Genomic DNA, 27,854 nt, shown 5'->3' on the forward strand with positions numbered 1-27,854 from the left:
TGAAGGTGACAAAAGTGGTGGACAGTAATGAAGGAGAAGGTGACACAAGTGGGGGACAGTAATGAAAGAGAAGGTGACACAAGTGGGGGACAGTAATGAAGGCGACAAAAGTGGTGGACAGTAATGAAGGAGAAGGTGACACAAGTGGGGGACAGTAATGAAGGTGACACAAGTGGGGGACAGTAATGAAGGAGAAGGTGACACAAGTGGGGGACAGTAATGAAGGAGAAGGTGACACAAGTGGGGGACAGTAATGAAGGAGAAGGTGACACAAGTGGGGGACAGTAATGAAGGAGAAGGTGACAAAAGTGGGGGACAGTAATGAAGGAGAAGGTGACACAAGTGGGGGACAGTAATGAAGGTGACACAAGTGGGGGACAGTAATGAAGGAGAAGGTGACACAAGTGGGGGACAGTAATGAAGGAGAAGGTGACACAAGTGGGGGACAGTAATGAAGGAGAAGGTGACACAAGTGGGGGACAGTAATGAAGGAGAAGGTGACACAAGTGGGGGACAGTAATGAAGGAGAAGGTGACACAAGTGGGGGACAGTAATGAAGCAGGTGACACAAGTGGGGGACAGTAATGAAGAAGAAGGTGACACAAGTGGGGGACAGTAATAAAGAAGATAGTAATTATTACAAATCTGTCTGTAATGTAACAACAAACGTGTCACTGTATTAAACAAGGTTAGGACTGTATGATATGTAAAATACAGGTCTGTAAGCAACACCATATTTTTTGGCAGTGCCCCTCCCTAGACTAGACTCTGGATTCGCCCCTGGGGGGACCCACATACCTGCAGTCAGACAGGGCACAGTTAGCTGAGCAAGAGCAGAGGAGAACTTTTTACAAAGAAACATAAACTCTGATGGTCTTTGCAACGGAGTTCCCCCGAAACGGACTTGCCTACACACGATCACACCAAAGTCCATTCGGTTAGAATGCAATGACGTACGACGGGACTAGAGAAGGAAGTTCAATAGCCAATAGCTGCCCTTGCATCGTTTTTGGTCCGTCAGAATAGCATACAGACGAACAGTTTTCCCGATAGGCATTGATTCCGTCAGAAAGATTTAAAACATGTTCTATTTCTGGGTCTGTCAGAATTTTTGAAAAAAAAAGTCAGATGAAACCCACACACAATCGGAATATCCAATGAAATGATTCCGCCTGACCTTTTCTGCCGGAAAGTCCGGTTGTGTGTATGCGCCATAAGAGTACTTCCGATCCAGCTGGGCTGCTGCCGAGGGCAACACATCCTCTTCTGCGGTGAAATCACCCCCCCCCCCACCCCCGTTGTCTTCTGCAACCCATGTGCATCCCAGAAGACAAGTTGGCCATTCACAAAGCGCCACACGACTCTCGCAGTCGGAAACTGGCAGTGAAGCCAAAGCTCCACGTCCAGTTTCCCTTAGTTGGAATGGCGGCGCCTGTAACCGATCTGATGGACGGATCGGCCTCGGGAGGGGCGACATCGTGGGCTCCCTAGACAGGTAAGTGTCCTTATTAAAAGTCAGCAGCTACAGTGTTTGCAGCTACTGACTTAAAAAAAAAAAAAAAAAAAAAAAAAAAACATTTTTTTTCAGCTGGACCTCTGCTTTAAAATTTGTGTATTTCATGTCTGCCTGAAGTTCAGCTTTAACTGACCTCACAAGCCCATACACACTAGTCATTTCCTGGTGGTGAATCATTGATTTTAATAACGATTTGCTATTGATTTCACTGGAAGGTCCATGACACTTTCTCCCGATAACCTGCTGCCAATCGCAGTGTCGGCAGATGTGACCTCTATAGATTCAGTATTATACCGAGTGTGAATCTTACCAGCAAATATGGTAGTCAGTGAATGTATGTAATAGACTCGCCAGCTTTCATAGACATTTTTCGCTTCAGATGAAAGATCAACTCACAAATGCCCAGTGATAAAATAATCGGCAATGCCAACCCTTTATATTGTCTGTACTCTCCTATAGCCCTATTTCTAACAACTGTCCCCACCCGATAGTACGAGAATGCAACTTCTGTCTTCTCAGACAAGTGGGAAGTGAAAATGTTGAGTGGAAGAACGTGCCGAGAACAAGAAGGACGGAGCGCAAGCATTGTCCCCCTCCCCGATCGCACAGCTCTGTTGTGGTTTTGAAGTCCATTGTGATGTATGAATATGCAGTGCAAGTAATAAGAACATAACTATTGTCAGTGAGATGATGGATCACAGAGCGCGAGGTCGGCCACATGCAATACGTACCGTGGGCTTTGAGTACATGGAAGGAAATTGTTATTACTCAGTGTGAAACCTCAGCGTCCCTCTGTTTAACGCTTCACATACCACTACAGAATAGTGAAGGATCTACAACAGACTTTTTACCCCAGATGAACCCTTGAAATTATCTTAAGGTCCCAGGGAAAAACTGGTAGTAGCGCTGCATGATTAATCATTAAAGAATCAAGATGGCGATTCAACCCAACCCCCCACCCCCCACCCCGCACGATCTTAAAACAGCATTTCTTCTATTCAGTGTAGAGTAAAATAAACATGCCACTGCCTTCTATGTGAACTGACCCTGGCCTATTTTTTGACCATGCCTCTGCCTACCGTTTAGACTGCTTCCACGGGAACTGACCCTGGCCTGTTAAGCTGCACGATTCTGGGCAAAATAAGAATCACAATTTTTTTCGAATAAAAAGATCACGATTCTCGCAACATAAAATCTTTCACATTATACAAGAAAAAAAAAAAAAATGGGTTAACTTTACTGGTTCGTTTTTTTTTTTTTTTATTCATTAACCACTTGCCAACCAGGCACAAACACCCACTTCCTCCCAAGCCATTTTTCAGCTTTCAGCGCTGTCGCATTTTGAATGACAATTGCGCAGTCAAGCAAAGCTCTACCCAAATGACATTTTTAATATTTTTTCCCCACAAATAGAGTTTTCTTTTGGTGGTATTTGATCACCTCTGCGGTTTTTATTTCTTGAGCTATAAACAAAAGAAGAGTGACAAGTTTTAAAAAAAAAACAATATGTTTTTACTTTTTGCTATAAGTATCCAATTTTTTATTTTATTTTTTTTAAACAGTTTTTTTCCTCAGTTTAGGCCGATACGTATTCTTCTACATATTTTTAGTAAAAACTAAAATGTAATATCCCGCTTAAAGGAGCCAACGTACAGTTACGACGGCTCGCGGAAACGTGCCGACCTGCCGCCGTATAATGGCGGCTGCTGGTCGGCAAGTGGTTAAACAAACAAAAAAAAATAAAAACTGAGAGACTTTAGTATCACTTTAAAATAAGGTGAACATGAACTGCTGCTGGGCTGGCAGTAAAGTAAACCGGACTTTCATTCTGCATGGGCAAGTCATAGGTTCACCTAAAAGTATTCACAAACATAACATGAACATTAATGATTTCCTGGGATGGATTTTCCTGGCCACCCCAGACAGGACTGGTGGTGGCAAGGGTGTATATACTGGGCATAATCCATGCGATGAGAACTGTTTATGCCATGAGCAAAAGTGCTGCCTTATATCTATGTGCACCTGCACAAAATATAATTGGTCATTTAATCAGGGTCAGCTATGTGCTCTGTCTTAAAACAGAATGCTGACATATGTAGAAAAAATTATCCGCAAAAACGCTGATTAATTCAGTTGACACGTTTCAGCCTATAAGGCCTTAGTCGTTATGACTAAGGCCTTATAGGCTGAAACGCGTCAAGTGATTTAATCAGTGTTTGTTCACTGTGGCTATTCAATAAAATGAAGACATTTTAAGAGCAACAACCAGAGTGCAGATCGTTTTTCCTACATTACTCTACTCAACCAGCGAGTATGGATCGAGCACCTGGGAGCTCTACTATGTGGTGTATGGGTAGTAGCACTGACTTCTCTGTTTATAGAATGCTGACATATCCTGGCCTCGCTGATCTATTACGGCAGTCATTTTTGCTTTTATGTGCCACGCATCACATTTGGAGATGGTCCATATTTTTTTTTTTCTCACTGTCAAAATCTATCACATTTGATTGCTCAGCTATGCCCTGAAGAGATACACAAAAATCAGAGCTGCCTAATTAGCTAAATGTTTCAGACGGGGGTGCACAGCCTGACAATCTGTTCAGTGTACAGTCTGATCTGCCACTTGTCTCCTAACCGCAATCATGTCTAAGCTTTTTAACTCTTCAAGAACTGGTGGATCTTTCCAGCTAAGGATCGTATTGGAAGTTTCAGAGAATTTGTAACCACAATGAGAAGAATGAATTAAATTAGGAAACCGAACAGTCAGTGTTCAGAGGTCAGCGCTCCATCATACAAGGACACATGCAATATTATGTATTAAAATTGAGTTTCATATAAGTTGTGTCTTTTATTTTTATTTTTTAAAGTGGAGCTCCAGTCTCAAATGAAAATTAAAAGTAGCTGATGACTTTTAACCACTTCAGTTCCATGAGGTTCTACTCCCTTCCTGACCAGGCCATTTTTTCGCGATACGGCACTGCGTTGCTTTAACCGTCAACTGCGCCTAAACAGAATTTATGTACTTTTTCCCACAAATAGAGCTTTCTTTTGGTGGTATTTGATCACCTCTGCGGTTTTTATTTGTGTTTTTTTTTTAAACCAAAAAAATAAAGACAGACAATTAAAAAAAAAAAAACGTATTTATGTATATGTATATATGTATATATATATATATATATATATATATATATATATATATATATATATATATATATATATATATATATATATATATATATATATATATATATATATATATATATATATATACACACACATCTTAGAGTGTAATCTCTTCTGAGCAGGGCCCTCTTAATCCTCTTGTATTTTATTGTATTGTAAATGTATTGTCTCCTTTTTATATTGTAAAGCGCTGCGTAAACTGTTGGCGCTATGTAAATCCTGTGTATGTATATGTAGATGCCTCATCATTGGTTTTAGTGGAAGAAATAGTGCCCTATTAATATCGGTGGGAGTAATAGAACCCCATCCTTGGTGTGAGTGGGAGGAATAGTGCCCCATCCTTGGTGTCAGTGGGAGGAATAGTGCCCCATCCTTGGTGTCAGTGGGAGGAATAGTGCCCCATCCTTGGTGTCAGTGGGAGGAATAGTGCCCCATCCTTGGTGTCAGTTGTGGATCGAATAGTGCCCCAAGGGCCGGATAGAGGCAAGCAAAGGGCCACATTCGGCCCCAGGGCCGCAGTTTGGAGACCACTGGTTTAGACCAATATGTATTCTGCTACATGTTTTTGGTAAAAAAAAAACAAAAAAAAACTACCAATAAGTGTTTAAATGGTTTGCACAAAGGGTATAGCCTCTACAAACTATGGGATAGATTTATGGACTTTTTATTGAATTTTTTTATTGTTTTTACTATTAATGGCGGCGTTCAGCTATTTTTAGCAGGACTGCAACATTGCGACAGATTAATCTGACATTTAGCCCAAGTTCACACTGACAGCAGAAACGAAATGGTGCAAGTTCAGCTGAAGTTCATTCCCACATGACAGTACCGACTTTGGGGGGCGATTTCAGAGACATCTGTGTGTGTTGCTGCAGAGATGTCAACGGAAATCGCACCCTGAAGTCGCCAAAAGTAGTACAATCATTTTGGGAATCAGTGTGGTGCCACACCGATACGGACGGTGCCATTGCCAGCAATTGCCTCCAATTTAGCATTTGATTTGACCTGTCAAGGAGCATGCACAATCGCTGCACCGTGAACCGGGGCTAATCGCCCCCCCCCCCCCCAGAGATTTTGCACTTAAGGGCTGCCCTGCCGCAGTATATGTATGTGGGGCTGTCCTTAAGCGGTTAATAAATAGCCACTTACCTCTCCCACGATCCAATGGTGTGCTCACCCCAGCCCTTTCAGTCACAGAGGAGGTCTTGCTCTAGAATCCTCTCTCTCCCTCTAGTGATCGCGGCGATATCTCACATGTGTGGTTTGAACACCATTTACATTTGTGGGTGCGAATTACGTTTGCGTTCGCTTCTGCGCGTGAGCACAGAGTGACAGGGTGCTTTATCATTTTTTCTTTTTTTTCCTTATTTATCTTTACACTGTCCCTTTACATTTTTTATTTTTGATCACTTTTATTGCTGTCACAAGGAATGTAAACATTGCGACCATAATAGGCATGTGACAGGTACTATTTGCAGATAAAATGCCAAGTTTTTAAATCTGGCACTTTTAAGTCTTCAGTAAACCAGAAGTGATGTCATGACGTCGCTTCCAGGTCACTAGACCCGAGACCCCATCAAAGCCGTTTCCGACCTAGATCGGGTCTCCGGCCAGCCAGCGGACGTACTGGCTGGTGGCTCGGGCCTCCCAATGAGACGGGGGAGCCCGGGCGAGCCACGGAAGGCAGCAGGGGTTTACGTCCCCTCCTGCTCCTTGTAATAACAGCCGAGTGGCTGATTAGTCGCATCGGTTGTTATTACAAAAAAGAAGTATTGAAGGGAACAGCTCTGGAATTAGGGTGGGAATTGCAGCAAAAGCCACTTTCACTAGGCTACGCATTTTATTTTTTTTGGCTGAAGGTCTGAGTTCTGCTTTCAGCGCTTTGAGACATCATCCTGAAACAAGTACACGCATCAGACGCCCTGACTTATTTTCTGATCTGCTTGCTTGTTCCTGTTCAGTCACTCAGAAAATATTAAACCCAAAGCCAGCCAGGCAACTCATTTTCAGAAGGGCGGTCAGCGACATCTTACCCATGACTCACGGCACAGATTCCCCATCTTAGACTCGGTTTCCACTAGTGCGACTTATTATGCGACTTGGGACTGCAAAGTCGCATGACAAGTCCTTCCCCATGATTTCCAATGAGTACCTTTCATATCTGTGCGACGTCAAAGTAGTCCCTACACTACTTTGAAGCGACTTGAGGTCCACAGACCTCAAGAATACACAGGCATTGCTTCAAGTCATGGCAAAAAAAAAATTGCTGTAAAATTGCGGCAAAAAAATGCGGCAAAATCGTGCGACTTTGGGGTTGCAATAGTGGAAACCAAGCCTTAGGCCCCTTTCACACTGGGGCGTTTTTTGGGATAAAAAGAGCGCCTGTAAAGCGCCTGAAGAACACCTCCCCTGCAGTCCCAGTGCGAAAGAGTGCCAGAGTGTCCAATGCAGCTAAGGATTTTGCAGCTGTGGTGACAATTCTGCACATGTTCAGTTTTCAGTGATTTTCCATGCTAAGCATTTCCTCCCTATCACATCTGTGCAGCCCATATTACTATAGAGTCACACATGTGGACGTATACACAGTGGTAAATGACATCTCCACTCCCTCCCTCCTACTTAATGCCTAATAACCAGCTAAACACAATGGGGGTGGGATATTGCATTTAGATTAATGGAGGCTTCACCTCCCTCGTACTCTAATGCCGTGTACACACGGCCGGACTTTGATAGCAAAGGTCCAATGGAACAAATCGGTCTGACAATTCGATTGTGTGTGGGATTCATCAGAACTTTGCTGTTGAAAAATCAGACGGACTTTAGATTTAGAACATGTTTCAAATCTTTTCGATGGACTCGAGTCCGGTCGCAAAAACAGTTAGTCTGTATGCTAGTCCTTATTCTAGTCCGGTCGTACGTCATCACGTTCAAATCCGTCTGACTTTGGTGCGATTGTGTTTGGCCAAGTCCGTTCGTTCGGAAAGCCCGTCAAAGTCCGTCGGGAAGACCGTCGGACCTAGTCTGCCGGAAAGTCCGGTCGTGTGTATGCGGCATTAGACACAGGCTGGAGGGGTGTGACACACCCTGTGACTGGCAGGAATCTGCCCATACAATGTTATTGGCAAAAAATGATTAAGATTTGATTTCAAATATATAGTTGTATGACAATTTAAAACAGTTTATTGAAATTAAATAATTATTTTTTACTCTGTATCACAAAGGCTGTTTTTTTTTTTTTTTAACATGTGACCAGCAGAAGAGGACTAGAAGCTCCTCCTGCTTATGTTTCCCTGCAGACAGGCTGGGAAAGAGCCAGGTCATGTGACCACTGTAAATCAATTAGGAAAAAAAAATATTTTTGTTAAAATAATTACAGTGCCAATTTTTTTTTTTTGTTTGTTAAAATAAATTACAGTGCCATCATACATAAACAGCGATAGAAGAGACAATGTAAATTAAACAGTGTGCGTTTAGTATCACTTGAAAGTCATTTGCTGCAAACAATAAAAGCCATTTATAAAATGGGTTTCCACATTAGTTCAGTTTAAAGTGGACTTCTAAAATAATAACCTAAAAGAGATGGGAAAAACAAAACCTATTTAAGAAATTATTTTGCTGAAAAAAAAATGTTGTTTCAGGCTCCCTCTAGTAAGTACTGTTTACATATAGTTACATAGTAGGTGAGGTTGAAAAAAGTCCATCAAGTCCAACCTATGTGTGTGATTATATGTCAGTATTACATTGTATATCCCTGTATGTTGCGGTCGTTCAGGTGCTTATCTAATAGTTTCTTGAAGCTATCGATGCCCCCTGCTGAGCCCACCGCCTGTGGAAGGGAATTCCACATCCTTGCCACTCTTACAGTAAAGAACCCTCTACGTAGTTTAAGGTTAAACCTCTTTTCTTCTAATTTCAATGAGTGGCCACGAGTCTTGTTAAACTCCCTTCTGCGGAAAAGTTTTATCCCTATTTTTCCCTATTGTGGGGTTACCAGTACGATATTTATAAATTTGAAATCATATCCCCTCTCAAGCGTCTCTTCTCCAGAGAGAATAAGTTCAGTGCTCGCAACCTTTCCTCATAACTAATATCCTCCAGACCCTTTATTGTTGCCCTTCTCTGGACTCTCTCCAGTTCCAGCACATCCTTCCTGACTTATGGTCCTTTCACACGGGCGGTCCGCCCGACGGGCTCCGCTTTACTCGGCGGGGGGGGGGGGGAAATCGATCCGCTGATCCTCGCTGAGCAGGCGGATGACAGGTCCATCTCCGCACACTGTGCTGACACCGACCCGTCAGAGCCCCGCTCTCCTCTATTTTATCTGATCGCACCCGCCAGATGGATGGAAAATAGGTTACAAAGCATTGGAGAGGTGATTCCAATCACATACAGTATACACCAAACTGATTAGATTATACCAGAAAGACTTATTCTGCAAACCTGAGATCAACACTCACTGCATAATCAATCAATTAAAATGTCCAACTTATCTGATCTTTTAAAAAAAAAAACATTTTAACTACAGTGTATCTCTAATAGCCACATGAGTTATAATAGCCACTCTGTAGTGTGTACTTGTCTCAATTAAGAGCACCAAGTGTCATTTATGTCTTCTGCTTCCTTCCTCTAGCAGCATAATTCACTCCTGACAAGTTTTCTTGACACCAAAAGAAAAAGGTGACAGGGGAGGGAGCTCCAACTGATTGACAGGCTCACCCGGGGGGGGGGGGGGGGGGGGGGGTGCAAGGATTTTAAACACCATAGGCGAAAGCTAATTTTGCTGCCACGCTGGCTCCACCCCCTTTGCCCTGCCCATGTATACCCCACCTTTTTAATGAACTGCCCATCAAATGCAACCTTACCACGCCCATCAATGCAGCCTATGAGCGCCCATCAAATGCAGCCTCCCCAGCGCCCATCAAATGTAGCCTCCCCAGCGCCCATCAAATGCAGCCTTGCCTGCGCCCATCAAATGCAGCCTTGCCTGCGCCCATCAAATGCAGCCTCACCTGCGCCCATCAAATGCAGCCTCACCTGCGCCCATCAAATGCAGCCTCACCAGCGCCCATCAAATGCAGCCTCACCTGCGCCCATCAAATGCAGCCTCACCTGCACCCATCAAATGCAGCCTCACCAGCGCCCATCAAATGCAGCGCTGGGGCGCCCATCAAATGCAGCCTCCCCAGCGCCCATCAAATGCAGCCTCCCCAGCGCCCATCAAATGCAGCCTCCCCAGCACTCATCAAATGCAACCTCACCAGCGCCCATCAAATGCAGCCTCACCAGCGCCCATCAAATGTAACCTACCAGCGCCCAATAATGCAGCCTCACCAGCACCCATCAAATGCAACCTCACTAGCGCCCATCAAATCTAACCTACCAGCACCCATCAAATGTAACCTACCAGTGCCCAATAATGCAGCCTACAAATGCCCATCAATGAATGTTTGCTTGCTTCCATATATTCAGGAGTCAGGACACAGTCACAGTCCTCCGCTGCCACTGTGCCTCTGACACTATGTGCTATCAGAACAGCGGCTGCCTGCTAATGCTGAGACTTAGTTGTTCGCTGCAAAGAGAAAAGAGTAGGAACACCAGTGGCTGGGCGCTCTAGGCAGCAGTGTGGCCTGTAGCACCAGCCCTGCCTCCAATCATCTTTCAGAGTTCTCCTCACTGAGGTCTGCAGAGTGTAACTTCAGCTCCCCACCCCCTTTTTTCTGAGCGCCCAAACCAGCTTATAAGTTCTGGACTTTCAAGGGATGTAGAGAAGAGAAGACTGCAGATAAACAGGTACAACTTATTTAGGAGGATTTGTTTCCTCTCTGTGTATCACCTGAGGTCAGACACTTCCCTGGGTATAAGTAGGGGTTTACAACCACTTTAAAGTTAGAACTAAAGGTAAAACCTTTTTTTAATTCATTTTGGATACAGTAAGAGAGGGTTAAAGTGGTTGTAAACCCTTACAAACCACTTTGACCTATACAGGTAAGCCTAGATTAAGGCTTACCTGTGGGTCCAAGAAATATGTCCCAAACCTATACGGTTTAGGAGATATTTGCCCGAAGACGGGCACCGCTATCTACGGCGCATGCGCAGATGCACTGAGCGGGGCATCGTCGATGACGAAGATGCTGTGCAATGCCGCGCGTCTCGGCTCCCGTGCGCATGCGCGGGAGTGACGTCATTGCTGCTCCGGCGAATCACAGCGCCGGAGCAGCGAGACCCACGGAGACCCACCTAGAAGATGGACGCTCGGAACTACAGGGGACAGCGGTGACATCGCTGGCTCCTGTGTCAGGTAAGTGACACATAATGGACTACTATGCGATGCATAGTAGTCCATTATGCTTTGCAGGGAACGAAAGAGGAAGTAAACTCATCAGGGTTTACTTCCTCTTTAAGCCCTCCAAAGAGAGATCCAAATTTGTCCGGTTCACCGGTAACCACCCAAATTTTGATTCATCTATGGGCAGGCTGGTTATACAAAAATGGATCCATTGATTGACTTCAGTACAACCAGTCTGTTGGGTTGTTTTCATCTGATCACTGTCGTCGGCTATAACCGCCGGCAGTAATCATTGCATTCTGCCGGTGGGGAAGGCTCCCTGCTGGTAGAACACAATAGTGCTGCTATAGTCAGTGTTGATGGGGGGAAATCAAACAATCTTCTGTCCTTCAACCCATGATTGAAGGAAAGAAAATGAGTTAATATATGGCCTGCCTTAGAACCCATCGGTTTTTGGTGCCATCTGTGTCCTATTGGGGAGAATTCCCTTCACTTCCTGTCCCATAGCCAAAACAGGAAGTGAGAGAAAATCCCTCCAAAGTGAGGGGGACCTCCGATTGTCATCAGGGTTACCAGAATTAGTGCCCTCATTGGATGACTTCCCTTCTATTCTGTTCTGGGCACAAGCCAAAATTCGGGCTTTTCATTCGCTTTTGGTGATAACGATAAATAAGACAAATACAGAGGGTGAAACTCCTTCCGGGCGACCATCTGCTTTAATCCTGCAAAACAAGGAGCCACCGCGCCGCATCGCAGCTGCAGGGCGGATTGCAGTGCAGCCCCATTAACTTGAATGGGTTCAGTCTGGTTGTCAAACGTGACAAAAGGTATAATATATGCCACAGCATGTGTACAACCTCCTCTAGCCACTGTATTGGGTTAAGGTAGGTGGTCAGCAGGAGGTAAAAACAAAGCTCAAACGCCTCGTTTTTTTACCACCATGTGTAAACAAGCCTTAATAAAGTTAAAAAATAAAAAATAAAAAATAAAAAAAAGGGAAGAAAGGTAAACAATGCTACGTGTTCAAACAAGACATTGCACTGCCCCTACACAGCGTAAATCAGTGTGCATGCGTTTCAGCATGAAGGAGTCCTTATGTCCGGCTGCTATAGGTGCTCACAATACACAACTCTGAAGGAGATTGTACAATCAGATTGTAAAGTGTATGAGCAGCTTTACAATCCATAATCTCATCACGGTCTGGTAATTGTGTGTGTGTGTGTGTATGTATGTACACACATATATATATATATATATATATATATATATATATATATATATATATATATATATATATATATATATATATATATATATATATATATATATATACACACACACACACACACACACACACACGATTATTCAAGGAGGTGATACAAAGTGCAACCATTCTGTACAAACTGCCTTTATCTATAGAAAGCAGACCCCATTTTACTAGTCATATAGGATTAGAATGGATTCCGATTGGCTGCTACTTCCACTTCTCCAATCACTGCCGGCATCCAAGGGATTGCTTGACATTGATCCAGGAACTGTATGCATGGATGCGCACACACACTACATTACCAAAAGTATTGGGACGCCTGCCTTTACATACACATGAACTTTAACCTCTTGCTTACTGGGCACTTAAACCCCCCCTTGCCCAGAGCAATTTTTAGCTTTCATCGCTGACACAATTTGAATGACAATTACGCGGTCATGCTATACTGTACTCAAATTAAATTTTTAGCATTTTTTTCACACAAATTGAGCTTTCTTTGGATGCTAAACAAACAAAAAAAAGACAAGTTTTTAAAAAAAACAAAAAAAAACAAACACATTTCATAGTTTGTTATAAAATTTTGCAAATGGGTAATCTTTCTCCTTCATTGTTATTCGCTGATGAGGCTGCACTGATAGGCACAGATAAGGCGACACTGATGGGCACTGATAAGACGGCACTGATGGCCATTGATAAGACAGCACTGATAGGACAGCATTGATGGATGGCACAGGTAGGTGGCGCTGATGGGCACAGATAAGGCGACACTGATGGGCACTGCTGAGACAGCACTGATGGCCATTGATAAGACAGCACTGATGGGCACTGGTAGGTGGTATTAATAGGCAGCACTGGTGATGAGGCACTGATTGGTAACATTTATAGGTGACACTGTGAGCACTGATGGGTGGTACTGTGGGCACTGGAAGGTGGCACAGAAGCCTCTGCAGAGCCTCTCCACGATCGGGACTGAGGTCCCTCTCACAGCCGCCGGTGATCGTCTTTTTTTTTTTCTCAAGCAACCAGCGTGAGGAGAAGAATAGCCGATTACCGGCTCTGTTTACATCACATGATCAGCTGTCATTGGCTGACAGCTGATCACGTGATAAGGGGTCGGGATCGACCCCTTACTCCAATCTGTGATCAGCCTGCAGGGGGCGCGCAGGCCGCTCGAGCACGGGAGAATGCCTATGGACGCCCTCCCGGCAAATTAGGTCTGCGCTGTAGACGTCTTTCTGCTATAGAGTGGAAAAGAGGTGGTTAATGACATTCCAGTCTTAAGCCTCGTACACGCGATCAGATTTACAGACGACCGTTTGTCATTTTTTTTGTTGCATGCTAGTCTCATGTTGAAAGTGAAGAGGTTACTAACCATACGAAAATGTTCATACAACAGAATACAACTTCATTAGTCATGTGTTGAATAGTTTTGTATGTATTCCTTTTGTTTCTGAGCATGCGTAGTCTTGCTCTTACGATTTTATTTATTATAAAAAATTTAAACGAAAATCGGATGTTGAGTTCACATCCAACAAAAATGTTGTAGTCTGCACATCCAGCTTTTAATCGGATGAAAATCTAGAATGGGCTGTCAAAAGCACCGTACCAATGATAGCACCGTACCAACGATCCGAAAAGCGGCAGATCGTTCATCGGACGAAATTTTACTTCTGATTTTCGTATCATGTCTACGGGCCTTTAGTCTGCAGGGTTCAATATTGAGTTGCCCTCCCTTTGCATCTATAACAACTTCAACTCTTCACGCGTTTTCCGCTCCAATTCATCCTAAAGGTGTTCTATCAGTTTGAGATCAGGACTCTGTGCAGGCCAGTCAAGTTCCTTCAACCCCAACATCCATGTCTTTATGGACCTTGCTTTGTGCACTGGTGTGCAGTCATTTGGGAACAGGAAGGGGCCATCCCAAAACTGTTCCCACAAAGCTGGGAGAATTAAATTGTCCAAAATGTCTTGGTATGCTGACAGCTTAAGAGTTCCCTTCATTGGAACTAAGTGGCCAAGCTCAACCCCTGAAAAACAACCACACACCATAATTCCCCCCCTCGGACCAGTGCTCAAAGTAAGGTCCATAAAGACATGGATGAGCGAGTTTGGAGGTGGAGGAACTTGTCTGGCCTGCACAGTCCTGACCTCAACCCAATAGAACACCTTTGGGATGAATGAGTGGAGACTGCGAGCCAGGCCTTCTCATCCAACATCAACGCCTGACCTCACAAAAGCGCTTCTGGAAGAATGGTCAAACATTCCCATAGACACACTCCTAAACCTTGTGGAGCCTTCACTGAAGAGTTGAAGCTGTTATAGCTGCAAAGGGTAGGCCAACACAATATTGAACCCTACGGACTAAGACTGGTCATACACCAGGGCTCGACAAACCCCAGGCGCCAGGTCGCCAATGCAACCAGAAATCGCGACCTGGCGCCTAAGCTGCCACCAGCCGACTCGCTATCGATGCCCCAGACATGCAGCAGCATTAACACTGACTGCCGTCCTCCTCCCTCCTCCACACTCTGCAGCACCGCGCTGTGTGTGAAACTGACACGCAATGGAGAGAGGAGGATCTGTCAGCCTGATGTCGGGGTGGGCGGGACCCGGCCGGGGTGGGGGCGGGACCCAGCAAGCTATCAAACACCAGCCAATGGGATCTGGGCGGGCCGCTACGTGTATGTGGCCCGCCCCTTTTCTTAAGCAGCCCAATCGTTGGCTGGTGTTTGATAGCTGCTGAGTCCCGCCCACCCCGGCGGGTCCCGCCCACCCAGGCTGAAATCTGACATATCCACCTCTCTGTTACTTGTCAGTTTCACACCCCGGCAGGGTCCTGCCAGCTCCTCTGTTACATTTCAGTAACAGAGTGCTCTGTGTGAAACCTGCCAGTGCCACCTGCCACCAATCAGTGCCAACCAGTGCCACCTCCAATCAATACCACCTGCAACCAACCAGTGTCACCTGCCAGCGCCAACCAGTGCCACCTGCCATCGCCAACCAGTGCCACCGCCAATCAATGCCACCTGCCACCAACCAGTGCCACCGCCAACCAGTGCCACCTGCCAGCGCCAACCAGTGCCACCGCCAATCAATACCACCTGCCACCAACCAGTGCCACCTGCCAACCAGTGCCACCGCCAATCAGTGCCACCTGCCAACACCAACCAGTGCCACCGCCAATCAGTGCCATCTGCCAGTGACAACTAGTGCCATCGCCAACCAGGGCCACCTGCCATCGCCAACCAGTGTCACCTGCCATCACCAAACCAGTGTCACCTGCCATCACCAAACCAGTGTCACCTGCCAATGCCAACTAGTGTCACCTGTCGGTGCCATCTGGCAGTTCCACGTACCTTCCAGTGGCAACCAGTGCCACCTGGCAGTGCCAGCCAGTTCCATCTGTTGCCAGCCTTACTCTTTCTGGTCAGCCCATACCCCTGATGTAACAGCGTTTCAATGGAGTTATTGACTGGGTGCTCCATTGTGAGTTAGGGATAGGGGGTGAAAATGAGTGGCCTTACCCCGGGAGCTGAAAAAAAAACTGGCTCCTAACTTTTTTAACTGGCTCCTAAATTCAAAGCAAATTTGTCAACCCCTGTCATACACTATACAATTTCCTTTAGATTTACCTTCAACCACATAGTGCAAGAGCCTATCTAAGTGCATCAAAGTTGAAAGTGTTTTGATTTGACCTCATATTATATGGGTTTGGTAAATCTAAAGGAAAGTTGTACAAGAAAATTGTATAATGTATGGCCAGCCTAAGACTAGAATGCCATTAGTGTGGGTTTAATGTATGCGTCCCAATACTTTTGGTAATACAGTGTATGTAAACTATTGTCTCAGAAACAATGGAGTGCAGTTATACTTTTTTTTTTTTTTTATTTGCACTAACATATCGTTTTTCAGGACAAGGTTTCGGGGGAAAGTCCCCTTCAAGGACAATAGTAAAGTATTGTCTGGCATGCTGGAAGATTTTGTGATCAATCAATTTAAATCTCCTAATATACCCGTTAGGCACATAAATCCCAACAATGAACTTTTCTTTTTTGCTCCCTTTTGTTATATCTGTTCATTAAGTGCGAAAAAAAAAAAAAAAAGTTAATCCTGCCAGAGATCCAATGAGCTGATAGCTTCCTGTGTGCTCTGCTAATTATTATGAGCCCTGCTCTGTTCTGTGGACTACAGAACACCTCCCTGATGTTTTGGAGAAAAGCAGAAAAGTATTCTATAGTCCTAACACACTTCCTTTACCATTTATTTTTCCATTTCATGCTGAATAAAGCAAATTATTAATGCATCTTAAATAGAAAACTATCGTTAGATAGATTTTTTACTCCAAAGGCATTTTATTAAAATAAATTTGATAAAAATAAAAATCTGATTTTAAATTAAAAAAATCTAATTTAAATAATAATAAAAAAAAAAAAAACGATTTTGTTTTATTTTATTTTTGTTTAATTAATTTATTTTGTATCCACACTGGCTGAAAATAAATAAATAAATAATAAAAAAAAAAAATAAAAAAAAAAAAAACACAAAATGGAAAAGGAATGCGCTCACCACATCTAAGGGCTCATGCACACAGGACGTTTTTACAGCTGCGGTTAGGGGTGTCAAACTTTTTTTTTTTTTTTTTTTTTTTTAACTGCCTCTAAACGCCCCTCAATGTTAGCCTATGTGTCCATGCACACATAAACTGTCAGAGGTGTTTGGAGACATAAGCGTTTAGGGGCAGTAGAAGAGGGAAAAAAAAAAAAAACAACAGCCAGTGCATCCAGGAGCAGAGGCTGATGAGCTGTAAAAACGATTCTATAGGGAGTGGGAGTGTAGGGAGTGTTTTTATTGTAAAAAAAAAGGCAAAAAAAATTTAAAAAACGCCCATAAATGCTATTCAAACACGTGACTAACAGCACATTTTTAACACTACCTTTTCCTGGCAGCAGCACTTGCATTTTTTAACCACTTGCTTACTGGGCACTTAAACCCCCCTCCTGCCCAGACCAATTTTCAGATTTCAGCGCTGACGCACTTTGAATGACAATTGCGCGGGCATACAACACTGCACCCAAATGACATGTTTATCATTTTTTTCCCACAAATAGAGCTTTCTTTTGGTGGTATTTAAATCACAGCTGGGATTTTTATTTTTTGCTGAACAAACAAAAAAAGATGGAAAATCTTGGAGAAAAAAAAAATTATGTTTAATAGTTATAAAATTTTGCAAACAGGTAATTTTTCTGCTTCATTGATATGCGCTGATGAGGCAGCACTGATAGGCACAGTTAAGGTGCCATTGATGGGGACAGATAAGTCGGTACTGATGGGCACAGATAAGGCGGCACGGATGGGCACTGATAGGTACCAATGATAGATGGCACTGATGTGCAGCACTGTTCTTCAGGCACTGACAGATGGCACTGGTAGGCGGCACTGTGGCCTACTGCTAGGTAGCACTTGTAGGGGGCACGGGTGGGCACTGAGGAACTGGAGAAAGCTCGCAGTGATCGGGTCCCTCTCACTGCTGTCGGTGATCGGCTTTTTTTTTTTTTCTCCTCGCACTGCAAGGCCCCTTTCACACTGGGGCGGTGCGGGCGTCGGCGGTAAAGCGCCGCTATTTTTAGCGCACTTTACCGTCATTTTAGCAGCGGTATGTGGCCGCTAGTGGGGTGGTTTTACCCCCCGCTAGTGGCCGAAAAAGGGGTTAAAACCGCCCGCAAAGCGCCGCTGTAGCGGCGCTTTGCCGGCGGTATAGCCATGCTGCCCCACTGATTTCAATGGGTAGGAGCAGTTTAGGAGCGGTAAATACACCGCGCCTTCACCACTCCAAAGATGCTGCTAGCAGGAATTTTCTCACCATCCTGCCAGCGCACAGCTCCAGCGTGAAAGCCCTCCGCCTTTCACACTGGAGTGAAAGGGGCCGGTTTTTTCAGGCGCTATTTTTAGCGCTGTAGCACCTGAAAACCGCCCCAGTGTGAAAGGGGCCTAAGCGCAAGGAGAAAAAATAGCTGATTACTGGCTGTGTTGACATCATGTGATCAGCTGTCATTGGCTGACAGCTGATCACGTGGTAAGGGGTCGGGATCGAGCCCTTACTCTGATCTGTGATCCAGTGAGTCTCATAGACTCGCCAATCACAGAGCGCACCCCTCAGTATTGCACTGATCTGCTGAGAACACCAACCAGCCCTAGGCTAGTAACGTGGTAACTGTTATCTATTATTTATACATGGAACCGTTGGATGATCTGGAGTCGGGACATCTGGAGTCAGGACATCTGTTTTGCCTCAGGCAATGAAAAGGTTAACTGTCATCAGCCATGAGATGATCAAATATGGGAACACTTCACTCCTGATCTATAGGGGGATGGGGATATAACCCTTTCATGACTAAGTCTATTTTTGGCATTTGGTGTTTACAAGCTAGAAAATCACGTAGAACCCCCAAACATTAATATATATATATATATATATATATATATATATATATATATATATATATATATATATATATATATATATATATATATATATATATATATATATATATATATATATATATATATATATATATATATATATATATACACACAGAGAATCTAGAGAATAAAACGGCGATTGTTGCAATATTTTATGTCACACGGTATTTGTGCAGCGCTGTTTTAAACGCAACTTTTTGGGAAAAAAAAAAAACAGTAAAGTTAGCCCAATTTCTTTGTATAATGTGAAAGATGTTACGCCAAGTAAACAGATACCAAACACGTCACGCTTTATAATTGCACGCCCTCGTGGAATGACGACAAACGACGGTACCTAAAAAACTCCATAGGTGACGCTTTAAATTTTTTTGACGGTTACCAGGTTAGAGTTACAGAGGAGGTCTAATGCTAGAATTATTGTTCTCGCTCTGACGATCGCAGCGATAACTCACATGTGTGATTTAAACACAGTTTACATATGCGGGCGCAACTTCCGTATGCATTTTCTTTACTACACGAGCTCGCAGAGACGGGGGTGCTTTAAAAAAAAAAATTCTTCTTATTTATTTTCTTTATTTAAATATTAATAAATAGTTTAAAAAAAAAAATGTGATCATTTTTATTGCTGTCACAAGGAATGTAAACGTCCCTTGTGACAGCGATAGGTGGCGACAGGTATTCTAAAAGACCTCCAATCCCTCCTTTGCACTTCAAAGTATTCAGATCACGTTTTCGCCGTTCTGCGGGCAACATCCTGGTATAACCCCCCGAAAGCCGAGGACGCACATCTGCGTACGGTCGGCAGCAAGGGGTTAAACATGGAGGTTTATCTCAGCCTTTATTTTTTTTTAATACGATGCTCCAAGCCTGGCACACCTATTTTTGGGAAGTTTCTCCCAGTCTTCTTTGGAGGACCTCCCAAGCTCCATCAGATTGGACGGGGAGCGTTGGTGTACAGCCATTTCCAGATCTCTCCAGAGATGTTCAGTCTGGGCTCTGGCTGGACCACTCAAGGACGTGCACAGAGTTGTCCTGTAGCCACTCCTTTATTATCCTGGCTGTTTTTCTCAGAGTCATTGTCCTGCTGGAAGATGAACCTTCACCCCAGTCCGAGGTACAGAGCGCTCTGGAGCAGGTTTTCATCAAGGATGTCTCTATACATTGCTGCATTCATCTTTCCCTCGATCCTGACTAGTCTCCCAGTTCCTGCCGCTAAAAAACATTCCCACAGCATGATGCTACCACCATGCTTCACTGTAGGGGTGGTATTGCCCAGGTGATAGCGGTGCCTGGTTTCCTCCAGACACAATGCTTTCTATTCAGGCCAAAGAGTTCAATCCTTGTTTCATCAGACCGGAGAATTTTGTTTCTCATGGTCTGAGAGTTATTCAGGGGACTTTTGGCAAACTCCAGGCGGGCTGTCATGTGCCTTTGACTGGCCGCTCTACTACACAGCCCCGATTGGTGGAGTGTTGGTGAACGGGCACCAAATTCTGGCCACACATCATACAATCCGATTGTACAATCTCCTTTAGGCCCGTTTCACATCTATGGCATTTTTTGTTCTTTTTTTGCATTTTGCAGATTTGCACTATAGAACGTGTTCCATAGGAAACCATGTTAACCACTTGCTTACTGGGCACCTAAACCCCCCTTCTGCCCAGACCAATTTTCAGCTTTCAGCGCTGACGCACTTTGAATGACAATTGCGCGGTCATACAACACTGTACCCAAAACTACATTTTTAGCATTTTTCCCCCCCAAATAGAGCTTTCTTTTGGTGGTATTTAATCACAGCTGGGTTTTTATTTTTTGCGAAACAAACAAAAAAGTTGAAAAAAAAAAAATCACATTTCATAGTTTGTTATAAAATTTTCCAAACAAGTAATTTTTCTCCTTCATTGATATGTGCTGATGAGGTGGCACTGGTGGGCACTGATAAGATGGCACTGATGGGTTGCAACAATAGGCAGAGATAAGGCGGCACTGATGGGCCTTGATGGGTTGCACTGATTGGCTGCACTGATAGGCACAGATAAGGCACCACTGATGGGTGCAGATAAGGCAGCACTGATGGGCACAGATGGGTTGCACTGATAGGTGTTACTGATAGGCTGTAACGATAGCCACTAGTAAGATGGCACTGATAGGCACAGATAAAGCAGCACTGATAGGTGGCACTGATGGGCACAGATAAGGCGCCACTGATAAGACGGCACTGATGGGTGGCACTGGTAGGGGACACTGATGGGCAGCACCGATCGGTAGCACTGGCAGGTGGCACAGATGAGCTGGCAGCAGCTCTCCTTGATCAGGACGGATGTCCCTCTGACAGCAGCCAGTGATTGGCTTTTTTTTTCTCATCCTGCTATCAGTGAGAGGAGAAATAATATCCGATTACCGGCTCTGTTTACATCACATGATCAGCTGTCATTGGCTGACAGTTGATCAGGTGGTAAGGGGGTCGGGACTGACCCCTTACTCCGATCAGCCGAATCTCATAGACTCGCTGATCACAGGGCACGCAGGTCGCTCGAGCCACGGAGGACATCTATCGGTGCCCCCCTGGCAAAGTAGATCCGCACTGTAGCCGTCATTGGACTATAGTGCGGATCTGAAGAAGTTAAATGGACTGCAGTGCAGATCTGCAAAATGCATAAAGCACTAAAGACGCACAGGAAGGAGTCAGACCTCAGGCCGGGTCCACACTGGTGAGATGTACATACAGAATGTGATTCGCACTGCTTTCTTGTTCACATGCGATGCCGCTACGGTGCGATTTCAGCCATGCAGTTTGTATGTTTATAATCGCATCCGTCACCAAAAATGGTGCCAGAGCCTTTTTATTTCTTCTGCAATCGCATCGCATGGGTGATTCCATTCTGGCAATCGCATTGTGCGATCGGTTTTGGGGGGACGTTAAGATAACAATGACGCTGCAGATCGCATGGATGCAACCGGAGCACGGGAAACACACAATATTCGCTGCATCTCCAGCATCACATAAGTGTGACTCTGCCTAAGATCTACCCTCACCTGGGCACCACCTACCTGATGGGACACCGACTGAGAAGAACTTATCTGCCGTACCTCAGAAAAGCGATCTGCATTAGGATCGTTTTTCAGGGGGCAGCAAGGAGGTGTCACGGCACCACCGATTGTAACCCCCTAATTACCGCACCAATCTGCCACGATGCCATGCATTGTGGCGTTTTGGGGCGCTCCCCGGCTTATGTAGATGGGATGACAGGAGCGATCGGTTTTTTGCAAAGTTGCCCCATCTGCTGTCTATGCAGCTTAAGCGGGGGGAGGGGGGGCACTAAAAATTTGGTGTGGCTTTTTAATGCCCCCCCCCCCCCCTTAAACATAGTCCATTAGGACTGCCCCCCTCCTCCATAGATTGTACGATCAGATCGTATGGTGTATGGCCAGCTTTCTCCCCGTCCGATCACAGTACGATTCCTCCATACAGGGACTCATCCCGAACACATGGATCTTGGGGATCCACAGACCGGATCCCGGGGCGGTAGATCGGTGCCCGAGGATCCCCGCACTCCTCCTCTGATCGCCGTTATTGTCCTCAGACGTAGATCTACAGAACGATGATGCGGTCCGGATCCGCCCCTCTCCCCACAATCCGGGACATCCCCGCCACCCGCTGCAGGTAACCCGGATCCCCCCCAAGTCTGATCCCCCCCAGGCCTCCCTTACCTCTTCCCGGCTCCGCCGCTCCCTTCAGTCCCGTTGCCGTGGTAACGCCCTGGAGGCGGGCTCTCCCTGGACACTGCGCTCATTGATGCAGCTCTGCTGTCACTCAGCGGCGCAGGCTGGACTGCGAGTGGAAGGCGGGGCGGGGCTCGGCCGGACCGTCCACTCTCATTGGCTACAGTCTCCGTCACCTAGGCCTGGAGTTAGTCCAGGAGTCTGACTTTTTTTTTTTTGTTAAAGTGACAGAGCAGAGGGGCTCGCCGACCCACAATTCACCGCGGCGGGAGAGCCAGCCAGACTGGTCCCAGCAGGAATGAATGAATGGGGGGCAGTGACTGTATGAGCTGGGAGCACAGGATGGCCCGGGGACTGTCACTTATCCTGGCCTGTAGCACTGCAAACTTTCAGGAGTATTTATATGTATGTGCATATATATATATATATGGGGGTGTATACCATTCCAAATCACACCTTTGAGTGCATTCACACGTTCGCGTATCGATTTTGTTGAGCGATTTCGTGGGTCGCACATAGAGAAGCCCGTACACTTCATGGGATTTTTGTCTCCCCCAAAAAAAGAAGCTCATGCTCCTTTTTTGGGAGACAAACGTTGCACTTTTTGTAAATTTGCCTTTTGTTGCGTCACACGACGATCGCAGCAGAACCGCATCATTAACCACTTGAGCTCCGGAAGGTTTTACCCCCCCCTTCATGACCAGGCCATTCTTTACAATAGGTCACTGCGTTACCTTGACTGACAATTGTGCTGTCGTGCGACGCTGTACCCAAATTAAAGTTCTATTTTTTTTCACATAAATAGAGCTTTTTATTTTTTTTGTGCTATTTGATCACCTCTGATTTTTTTTATATATATATATATATATATATATATATATATATATATATATATTTTATATTTTTATATATTAAATTATATTTATTTATTATATAAACGAAAAAGACACAATTTTGAAAAAAAAAACAAAAAAAAAATTTTTATTTTTTTACTTTCTGCTATTAACTACTACAATACTGGGCACTTTCGCCCCCCTTCCTTCCCAGCCCAATTTTCAGCTTTCAGCGCTCTCCCACTTTCAATGACAAATGCGCAATCATGCTACGCTGTACATAAATGTGTTTTTATCATTTTGTTTGCACAAATAGAGCTTTCTTTTGGTGGTATTTATTTACAACTCAGTTTTTTATTTTTTGCAATATAAGTGAAAAAAGAGCGGAAATTTGGAAAAAAAACAATATTTTCTTCTTTCTATTTTAAAAGAAATCTAATAAAATCGAATTTTGTCATAAATTGAAGCCAAAATGTATTCTGCTACATGTTTTTGTTAAAAAAAAAAATTACGCTAAGTGTATAATAATTGGTTCGTGTGATCAGATGTACGCAGATGATCATGCACAGATGTGCACAGGTGATCACGGACATATGTGTGCGGATAATCACTGGGACATGTGATTTTACTGGGACATATGTGGGGGACATGTGAAAACAGCTCATACTCACTGATCACCAGCCGGCTGCAGCGATCCGCTCTCCTCACCGACAACTACTGTGTGACGAGAGGAGAGCCAATTGCCTAACAACCAGCTCTGTGTTTACATCACATGACGGCTGTGATTGGACACGGCCGTCATGTGATCAGGAGGGCCAATCACAGAGCCCTCCTGCCGATCGGAGATGCGGCGTGTCCGGGTGAAATGAGCACATCGGGATCGCGCCGAAAGCACGGGCACGCACGCGATCCCCCTCCTTCTGAGGGACGTTCCTGAAGTGGTTAAACATCCAATAAAAAACAAATCTCTTAATAAAGTTTGGCCAAAATGTATTCCGCTACATGTCTTTAGTAAAAATAAAAAATAAATACCAATAAGTGTATATTGATTGGTTTGTGTGAAAGGTTTAGCAGCCCTCAAAATTTCCACTCGCCTGCTCACATTTGGCGAGTGGAAATTAGTTGAGGGCGAGCGTGGAGTGGGGCCAGACTGGGCTGACAGTTTCCTGGCTGTTCGCTTCTGGCAAGAGCAGTGTGCCCTTTTTTACAGGGCATCAGAGCAGCCCAGGGCACAATTGCCTCCCAGCCCACTGGGTCACAATGATGCCCTGTAAAAAAAACGAAAAAAAAAAACATCAAAGCAATCAGCCAGGAAACTGTCAGGAGCAGTGCCGACCGGTGTTGTAAAATTTCCTGCGACTTATGAAAACAGCTCACCCCGTCACTTCCGGTGCAGCTCCGTCACTGAAACAGCTGACGGCGGGCCTTTACCGCGCATGCGCCAATTCCCTGACATTAACAGAGCATGCGCAGTATATTTATTTTCACGGTGGAGAAAAATTCTAGACTCAAGTGGGCGGAGACTTCACTTCACTGGTCAAGAAAAATGATGGCTTCAAGCTGTTATTAGCGCATGCGCGGGATATTTGTTCAGCGGTCGACAAAAATTATGGACTCAAGCGGGCGGAGAGTTGCTGGGAGGGAGAGATAGAGCGGAGCTTGGAGAGGGGGGCGGAGCTTGGAGAGGGGGCAGGGGGCCCCATGCATAGCACTGACTACATATACAGTACATTGTTCTGCCAATAAATACGCCTCACTGTGCCCCACAAACGCCGCCTCACTGTGCCCAGAAATCGCCACCTCACTGTGCCCAAAAAATGCCGCCTCACTGTGCCCCGCAAACGCCGCCTCATTGTGCCCAGAAATCGCCACCTCACTGCGCCCAACAATGCCGCCTCACTGTGCCCCGCAAACGCCGCCTCATTGTGCCCAGAAATCGCCGCCTCACTGCGACCAGAAATCGCCGCCTCACTGCACCCAGCAAACGCCACCTCACTGCGCCCAGAAATCGCCGCCTCACTGTGCCCAGCAAACACCACCTCACTGCGCCCAAAAATCGCCACCTCACTGCGCCCAGCAAACGCCTCACTGCGCCCAAAATGCCGTCTCACTGCGCCCAGCAAACGCCTCACTGAGCCCAAAAAATGCCACCTCACTGTGACCAGCAAATGCCTCACTGTGCCCAAAAAATGCCCCTCACTGTGCCCAGCAAACCCCACCTCACTGTGCCCAACAAACGCCACCTCACCATGCCCAGAAAATGCCTCACTGTGCCCAGCAAACACCTCACTGCACCCAAAAAATGCCGCCTCACTGTGCCCAGCAAACGCCTCACTGTGCCCAGCGAACACCGCCTCACCGTGCCCAGCAAACGCTGGCTCACTATGCCCATCAAACGCAACAACTGTGCCCATAAATTGCCACCACTGTGCTATCAAACACAGCCACTGTACCCATCAATTGCTGCCAGATTGTCAAGCCGTAGCTGTGCTCCCTGGGGATATGCTGATCACCCATCTGCGCTGCTGGAGGGAGCCCAGACGGGCATAAATGAGGGACCTGCATGTCATGGTAAGTGAGACCATCCCATATCCCACTCCATCTTTCCCGAGAACAGGGACCCCCAGGAGAGGGAACCCCTTCCCCCCCTCTGAGGACAGGGACCCCCTCCCCCTAAGACAGAGACCCCCCTCCTCCCCCCTGAGGACAGGGAAACCTTCTCTCCCCTGAGGACACGGGGCCCCCTTCTCCCCTGGGGACAGGGACCCCCTTCTCTCCTGAGGAAAGGGGCCCCCTTCTCTCCTGAGGACAGGGGTCCCCTTCTCTCCTGGGGACAGGGACCCCCTTCTCTCCTGGGGACAGGAACCCCCTTCTCTCCTTGGGACAGGGACCCCCTTCTCTCTTGGGGACAGGGACCCCCTTCTCTCTTGGGGACAAGAACCCCCTTCTCTCTTGGGGGTTCTAGATTAGAAAGGATGGAGGCCCAGAGACAAGTCCAGAGTACACAGAGGATACATGGGATAGATTAGAAGGGATGGAGGCCCAGGGACATGTCCAGAGTACACAGAGGATACATGGGATAGATTAGAAGGGATGGAGGCCCAGGGACATGTCCAGAGTACACAGAGGATACATGGGGTAGATTAGAAGGGATGGAGGCACAGAGACATGTCCAGAGAACACAGAGGATACATGGGATAGATTAGAAGGGATGGAGACCCAGGGACATGTCCAGAGTACACAGAGGATGCACGGGATAGATTAGAAGGGATGGAGGCCCAGAGACATGTCCAGAGTACACAGAGGATACATGGGTTAGATTAGAAAGGATGGAGGCCCAGAGACAAGTCCAGAGTACACAGAGGATACATGGGATAGATTAGAAGGGATGGAGGCCCAGGGACATGTCCAGAGTACACAGAGGATACATGGGATAGATTAGAAGGGATGGAGGCCCAGGGACATGTCCAGAGTACACAGAGGATACATGGGTTAGATTAGAAGGGATGGAGGCCCAGGGACATGTCCAGAGTACACAGAGGATGCACGGGATAGATTAGAAGGGATGGAGGCCCAGAGACATGTCCAGAGTACACAGAGGATATATGGATTAGATTAGAAAGGATGGAGGCCCAGAGAGAAGTCCAGAGTACACAGAGGATACATGGGATAGATTAGAAGGGATGGAGGCCCAGAGACATGTCCAGAGTACACAGAGGATACATGGGTTAGATTAGAAGGGATGGAGGCCCAGGGACATGTCCAGAGTACACAGAGGATACATGGGATAGATTAGAAGGGATGGAGACCCAGGGACATGTCCAGAGTACACAGAGGATACATGGGATAGATTAGAAAGGATGGAGGTCCAGAGACATGTCCAGAGTACACAGAGGATACATGGGTTAGATTAGAAAGGATGGAGGTCCAGAGACATGTCCAGAGTACACAGAGGATGCACAGGATAGATTAGAAGGGATGGAGACCCAGGGACATGTCCAGAGTACACAGAGGATACATGGGATAGATTAGAAGGGATGGAGGCCTCCTCTGTTTTCTCTGGGCCTCCATACCTTCTAATCTATCCCGTGCATCCTCTGTGTACTCTGGACATGTCCCTGGGCCTCCATCCTTTCTAATCTAACCCATGTATCCTCTGTGTACTCTGGACATGTCCCTGGGCCTCCATCCCTTCTAATCTATCCCGTGTATCCTCTGTATACTCTGGACATGTCCCTGGGCCTCCATCCCTTCTAATATAGCCCATGTATCCTCTGTGTACTCTGGACATGTCCCTGGGCCTCCATCCCTTCTAATCTAACAGGGGGAATTCTGCGAACCCTGATGCAAAGGGCAATGCTGCAGACCCTGATGTAAGTGGGATCTCTGATGTAAATGGGAATGCAGTGGACTCTGATATAAGGTGGTCTCTGGTGACCAGAGAACCCCTTACATCAGAGTTCCTCCTTAGATCATGCCCTGTAGCATTTTCCTATGCCTTGGGGAAAAATCCTGCTGACTGTGATGTAAAGGGGAATGCCGGGAAATGTTATGTGGGGGGGGGGG

General features: G+C 45.8%; 1 protein-coding gene across 2 annotated transcripts in view; it reads right to left on the reverse strand.

The window, feature by feature from the left end:
• The window catches only part of ELMO2 (engulfment and cell motility 2), a 133,608-nt gene extending 111,021 nt beyond the window's left edge, over positions 1 to 22,587 (reverse strand). For both annotated transcript variants that reach the window (XM_077459209.1, XM_077459208.1), the window contains exon 1: positions 22,444 to 22,587. The gene's annotated coding sequence lies outside the window, so the exon portion shown is untranslated. The remainder of the gene's footprint in view (positions 1 to 22,443) is intronic.
• Between the last annotated feature and the right edge of the window lie 5,267 nt (positions 22,588 to 27,854).

The sequence above is a fragment of the Lithobates pipiens genome, unplaced genomic scaffold (assembly GCF_037356315.1).
Source record: "Lithobates pipiens isolate NorthernLeopardFrog02 unplaced genomic scaffold, aLitPip1_a1.2 Scaffold_28, whole genome shotgun sequence".
Lineage (NCBI taxonomy): Eukaryota > Metazoa > Chordata > Amphibia > Anura > Ranidae > Lithobates > Lithobates pipiens.